Source organism: Manacus vitellinus, unplaced genomic scaffold (assembly GCF_001715985.3).
Source record: "Manacus vitellinus isolate BGI_N305 unplaced genomic scaffold, ASM171598v3 scaffold_1_pilon, whole genome shotgun sequence".
Taxonomy (NCBI): Eukaryota; Metazoa; Chordata; class Aves; order Passeriformes; family Pipridae; genus Manacus; species Manacus vitellinus.
Genome location: NW_021939396.1, coordinates 944,718 through 951,444, shown reverse-complemented (window position 1 = coordinate 951,444; position 6,727 = coordinate 944,718). Strand labels below are relative to the sequence as shown.

The following is a 6,727-nucleotide window of genomic DNA, read 5'->3' as shown; positions in this document are numbered from 1 at the left end:
GAGGGCTGTGTGACAGGCAGAGTTTGGCAGCTGGGCTTCATTAACTCTGCTTTTCAAAGATGCATTTCTATCCCTGGAATAACAATGAAGTTATCCCAGGCCTCCCATTCCATCCCCTTTACTGCCTCCCCTCCCAGCTATTGCTGTAGGTGCAGAGCACCCACAGTCCCCCTTGTGCTATTATCTCCTTCCTTCCCCAACACATTAAACTGCCATCAAAGAGGAGCTTTGCAAACATAGTTTGTTGCCTACTGTAGCCTCACATTTCAGAACTGCTGCTGCTGCTGCATATTTTGTGGAATTTTATTTTCAAGCAAGTCCATTTTTCCTAATGGGCTCACTTGGGGGTCTGCTCAACTGGAGGGGAAATGGAACCAAGCAAGATTCCTGCTGGGAGACCTTTAGAAACCTCAGGAAACCTTTTTTTCTTTTTTTTTCAGAGACAGAAGTTCCGTGTTCTTAATGAGATCATTTTTGGAGAAGTCTGGGGAAAGAGCAAAAAAATTAAAAAAAAGAGAAAATAGCGACAGGAAAATAGAGATAATCACTAAAAATGCTTTTCAAGTAAAGCAGGAGCTCACTTAGTGTATTCCAGAAGCCTAAAGAAGGAACATGGACCTTATTTGATGCATCAGAGCCAAGTGAGAATGTGAGGAGCAATAACATCCCAACCCTGCAGTGGATGGCACTCCCCTGGTGCAGATGGCTGGAGAAAGAGTGGGGAAATAGGACAAAATCCCACCTGTGGCACAGTTTGATGCCAGGATGTCTCTAAGGAAAACTAAGGTTGGAGACAGATTGGATGTGCTGAGTTGGGTGGAAAAGGTCACCTGTGTGCAGCTCCAGGTGCTGCACTGACCCCATGAGAAAGGAGTGCACTCAGCAGGGCTGGTGAATCCACATGGCCCACAGAGGTCTGGATGTGGATCTGGACAGGCTCCTTGGTTGTTGGGATGAGCATTTGGTGGGAGATTTCATGGAATCCTAGGATGGTTTGGGTTGGAAGGGACCTGAAAGATCATCTCATTCCACCCCCCTGCCATGGGGAGGGACACCTTCCACTAGCCCAGGGGTTGCTCCAAGCCCCATCCAACTTGGCCTTGGACACTTCAGGGATGAGGCAACCACAGCTTCTGTGGACAGCCTGGGCCAGGGCTTCACCACCCTCATAGCCAAGAATTCTTTCCCAATATCCCATCTAAAGTTACTCTCATTCTCCTTCTCCTTTGTCCTGTCACTCCAGGCCCTCCTAAAATCTCTCCCCCTCTTTCTTGTAATCACCCTTCAGGTGCTGGAAGGCCACATTCAGGTCACCCCAAAGCCTTCTCTTCTCCAGGCTGAACAATCCCAGCTCTCCCAGCAGAGCTGCTCCATCCCTCTGATCATCCTGGTGCCACCTCTGGACTCTCTCCAACAGCTCCATGTCCTTCCTGTGCTGTTCCCCAGGGCTGGAGCAGCTCTGCAGGGGGGTCTCACCGGGGGGGGGCAGAGGGGCAGAATCCCCCCCTCCCCTGCTACCCCCGTTTCTCTTGATGCATCCCAGGATACAACTGGATTTCAGGTTTGCGTGGATGTAATTCCACAACCTTGGAAAGCTGCTTCCCTGACTCAGGGCAGATGGACATTTCACAAAGCACAGGCAGATCAGCCTGGAGTGGCAGGAAAACAGGAAGAACGGGCGGAGGGAAAGCAAGGACAGAGGGATCTCCTGTCAGCTGCCTGTCGTGGCCAAAGCCTCGAGCATCTGAGTGGGAGTGGTGATGAAAGATCTGGGTGATGGTGGGAAATGTCACCTCCAGCTCAGCTCTGCCCGAATGCCAGCAGGGTTTAACAGGCTGACACTTCCCTGATGCCTCAGGAATCCAGAGTGTGAGGATGAGGAGGTGCCAGAGATGTTCAGAACAACATCCAGCTCGAAACCCAGCCTGCAATATTTTCCAGGAGTTAACACCTACAGAGGAAGAAATAATGTAGTGTTGTATCACCAGATACTCTCCCAATCTCCAGAGGTTTGTGGCTCAGGCCACAAACCAGGTGGTTCCATCTTCACACACTTTTTATGGAGTTTTTTCTTCCGTAAATCTTCCTGGTCATCATTTGAATGCTTGTGCTCTGTAATACCCTGGGGCTGGGAGTTGCCCAGATAACCAGACACTGGGTGAAGTAATTCCTTATTTTTCTTTGTTCCAGGCTTGGCACTTGCTCGTTCCCACTGATAATCCTTAGTTCCTACATCAGAAGAATCAATAAGCAATCAACCCTTAACAACTACTCCCTAGATCCTATAATATCCTTCCTTTCACTCTTTCCTTTTCCTGACTGGGTAAACGTGGTTTACACAGCAATTTCCTGTGCAGAAGTGACTTTATTAATCTTTTCCACTGGTTAATTTGAGCTTTTTTTCACATCCTTTCTGGGATGAGGACACCAAAAAAACCCCCCAAAAAACCCCCAAAAAACAGGCAGTAATGAAGATGTGGATGAAATACAAGTTTTTTCAGGAGGAATGAAGGCAGAGGAGAGAGGTCAAGACTACTACACACTCTACAGTTCCCTTGGGTGCAAAGGACACAAAAGTGACCCGAAGAAAACACCCAAAGAAAATCAAAAATGAAGCACAAAGCCACCTATTAAAAAGGTTTTGCCATAGGGTTAAAGTGGAAGCAGAGATGGAAACAGGGAGGGAAATAAGTGTCATGGGGATGGGGCATTTTCCAGCAGGGAATCACAGTATCCATCTGTGTCTCTGCCACGACAGTGGAGAGGTTGTCAGGGCAGTTTTCCCAAATCTCTGCTTTTCCCAGTGCAATGCTGAGCTGAACATGGCTCAAAAAAAGCAACATCTGCTAAAAGATCTGAGTTTGACCCGCCCACAGGGCAGCCAGAGCAGATATCCCAAGGTCACTCCTGCTCCCACTTCGTCCTCCCCACAGCAGAGCTGCCCATGGACCTCCAGCCCTCAGGTCTGAACTGAGCCAGAAAACCAGGTTTCATTCCTTCCTTTTCCATAAGGAAAAGTCTCAGCTTCCAACTCTTTCCATGTGACACGTTCAACAGGCAACACAAGTCTGACTTCTCATGACTTTGCTCGCAGAGTTTCAGTTCTGAAATTCTGTTTCACCAGCTGAATAATCCAAGTTCCCAGCAAGTCAGCTCCTCCAATTCCTAATTTAACTGCAAGGTAGCACTTCCTTCAAGGCTTGTTCTTTATCCTTTCCACCAACACTGCAAGCATGTGCAAAGTGGTACAAATTCAGTGGGAATTTTGCACCCAGCTGAATATTTCCAGCTAGGCAGAGTGGGCTGGCAAATACCACAGTTTCCATGTTGGGAGCATTTCCTCCTGTCTGAGGAAAGCTGGTGAGAAGCAGAACAGCTTTGGTTTCTGCTTTCCTTGACAAGGAGAAAGCTGGTGAGGCAGAAATGGGACAGCTGGAAGGGCGGAGCTGTGTCCCAAGGGAGCCAGGATCCCACACAGGCCGACCTGGCAGGTGTCCCTTTCCCAGGGAGAACCTGCAGATGGGTCCTTGTCACCCACTCAGAGCCCACTGGACATGGATGATGGGAGCTCTGTGGAGTGACAGGTTAGTCCAGACTCTGAGAAAACTCTGAACCACCAATATCAGAAGGAGGTGGAGCTGCTGGAGGGAGTCCAGAGGAGGCCACGGAGATGCTCCAAGGGCTGGAGCCCCTCTGCTCTGGAGCCAGGATGGGAGAGCTGGGGGGGTTCACCTGGAGAAGAGAAGGCTCCAGGGAGACCTGAGAGCCCCTTCCAGGGCCTAAAGGGGCTCCGGGAGAGCTGGAGAGGGACCTGGGACAGGGATGGAGTGACAGGACAAGGGGGAATGGTTTCCCACTGCCAGAGGGATGGGAATATTGGAAGGGATGGATATATTGGATGGGATATTAGGAAGAAATTCTTCCCTGTGAGGGTGGGGAGGCCCTGGCACAGGTTGCCCAGAGACGTTGTGGCTGCCCCATTCCTGGAAGTGTCCAAGACCAGCTTGGACAGGGCATGGAGCAACCCTTGGGCTAGTGGGAGGTGTCCCTGCCCATGGCAGGGGTTTGGAATGAGATGATCTTTCAGGTCCCGTCCAACACAAACCATTCCATGGTATAAGTATCCAGAGACAGATGTGAACAGACAGAACAGGACATGTCCCTTCCAACTCCTTGAATATGGCACAAAGGGGATGAACTTCAGCCACACTCCCGTCATCTCCCGTGGAACATCTCCCTGGGCCTTTTCCAGAGACAGGGAACCGCACTAGAAGGACCATCAGCCTGATCTAAATGGACACATTTGATTTCCCTGAGTGCCTGGTGTTGTTTGAGAAGGCTTTTCTCAGTGTTCCCCAGGGACAGAACAAGAGCCAAGTGTCCCCTGGGCCAGTTGGAGCCGCAAAGGGCTGAAAGCTCTTCCTGTTCCAACAGGGTTTGTGCCAATGGCAGCCCCAGCAGGGCTGAAGTAGCTCAGCTGGGAGAGCGTTAGACTGAAGATCTAAAGGTCCCTGGTTCAATCCCGGGCTTCAGCAGGGTTTTCCTGCCCTTTTGGGTGCCCAGGGCTGGGATTCCAGTACAACAGAGACATGGACAGGCAGGAGAGAGGCCAGCAAAGGGCCAGGAGGGGGATGAAGGGGCTGGAGCATCTCTCCTGTGAGAAGAGGATGAGAGAGCTGGGAAAGGTTGCCCTGAGAGGTGAAGTTCCCATTCTTTGCCATATTTCAAAGCCACCTGGATGTGGTTCTAGACAACTGGCTGGAGGTGTTCCTGCCTGAGAAGGGGTTTAATGTCCATGAGATCTCTTCTGACCTCAACCAGTCTGAGTCTGTGAAACAGGGACATTGTTTTTAATTCAAAGGCATCAGCAAAAATAGTGATAGAAAGGGGTTTTTCTTTAATTCCTTCAACTGTTTTTTCCCAGTCCTGTGTCCTGGACTGCCCTGAGAAGAGGTAGGAAGATCAACTCACAGGTATTTGGCTGTGCAGGAAATCAAACCTGTTATTTGGCATAAGAAATAACACCTTATCAAAAGAGTTCCTTTTAGTCTGAATCACAACTGACCTTGAAACAAGCTCTCTCCCTAAAAAGTGCCTTTTCCAGGCTGTCCTCGTGGGTCTGCCTGTTCCTTGCAGGGAAAGGGATCCACATTTCAGGGCTGAAGTAGCTCAGCTGGGAGAGCGTTAGACTGAAGATCTAAAGGTCCCTGGTTCAATCCCGGGCTTCAGCAGCGTTTTGGGAGTTGGACTTGATGATTCATCCCTGGAGGTGTCCAAGGAATGACTGGACGTGGCACTCAGTGCTCTGGGCTGGTTGATGAGGTGGTGATGGGTCAAAGCTTGGACTCGATGACCTTGGAGGTCCTTTCCAACCTAAATGAGTCAATGATATCCTTGTGGGTCCCTTCCAGCTTGGGATATTCTCCAATTCCATGATCTTTGATGAATCTTAGTGCCCTTTCCTGAACCTTCCCGCTCTCACTTTTTTAAAATTAAGGTATTCAACGTGCAAATACCCCAAAGAGTTCTAAACTGAGTAATTGTGCTTTGGCTTTGCTTCTCTGAGCCTTTCTGACTAATTCCTGATCCGTGGAGACCTTCAGGCAAACAGCAGAGACAAAACAAAACACGAGTTACTAGTTTTCAAAATAAAAAAAGTGAGAAGCAAAGCTTTGACTCCCGGTTTCTCAAAGTCACCATCCAATCTCTTCCCCATAACAGGGCAGAGACTCTTCTTTCTGCCTTTCATTCTAGTGGTGCTCTGGACATCAAGTTTTCAGATTCTGCAGCACTTTCAGGAGATGAATTCCCTGCTCAGGATTTGAATAATGAGTCAACAACATCATCACCTTCTTGAGCCTTGAAGAGACACCATGTCCTGATGGGAAAATGCCTCTGTCAAGAGCCACCACCCAAACATAACCCCACAAATGGAACAGCTGCTCACCCAGGAGGGACCTTTGCAGACCTGATGCCCTCAGGCAGCATCTTGTGGCCCAAGGATGCACCAGCTAAAATTAGCTTTTTACTCCTGACTGCCTTTGCCTGTGCCTAAATTAGGCCTCCCGGCCCCCAAAATGGATCAAAGTAGGTCAGAACTCCCTTCGTGGCCCATGTGCCGGATTCAATTTTCTCCCATTTGCTCTGTCTTGGGCCTCTCTTTGCCCTGGAAACGGATCTCAGGCAGTTGTAAAACAACATCCTGGGTGTTGCCCTCAGGTTTCAGAGGAGTTTGCACACCCTGGCTGGGATAACTCCTGTTTGTGGGCTCCAACCTCATCAACTCACCCCAGCAATGAGCCTGGAGCCTGAGGGCAGGAGGAAATGCCAGAGCAGAGACACTGAGCCTGAGGCAGAGAGAAGCAGGGTGGCACAGGGAGCAGCAGGGTGGCACAGAGAGCAGCAAGATGGTACAGAGAGCAGCAAGATGGCACAGAGAGCAGCAGGATGGCACAGGGAGCAGCAGGATGGCACAGGGAGCAGCAGGGTGGTACAGGGAGAAGCAGGGTGGTACAGGGAGCAGCAAGGTGGCAGAGGAAGCAGGAGAGTGGCACAGGGAGCAGCAGGGTGGCACAGAGAGCAGCGGGATAGCACAGGGAGCAGTAGGATGGCACAGAGAGCAGCAGGGTGGCACAGAGAGCAGCAAGAGGGCACAGGGAGCAGGAGAATGGCACAGGAAGAAGTGAGGTGGCACAGAGAGCAGGAGAGTGGCACAGAGAGCAGCAGG

The 6,727-nt window shown here is 50.3% G+C and overlaps 2 non-coding genes across 2 annotated transcripts; both read left to right on the top strand.

Annotated features, from left to right (window-relative positions):
- The first annotated feature begins 4,462 nt into the window (after positions 1–4,462).
- Positions 4,463–4,535, top strand: TRNAF-GAA. The gene has a single exon. It is a non-coding gene; the product is annotated as a tRNA-Phe (tRNA).
- Positions 4,536–5,158: 623 nt separating this feature from the next.
- On the top strand, positions 5,159–5,231 carry TRNAF-GAA. The gene has a single exon. It is a non-coding gene; the product is annotated as a tRNA-Phe (tRNA).
- Positions 5,232–6,727: the final 1,496 nt, after the last annotated feature.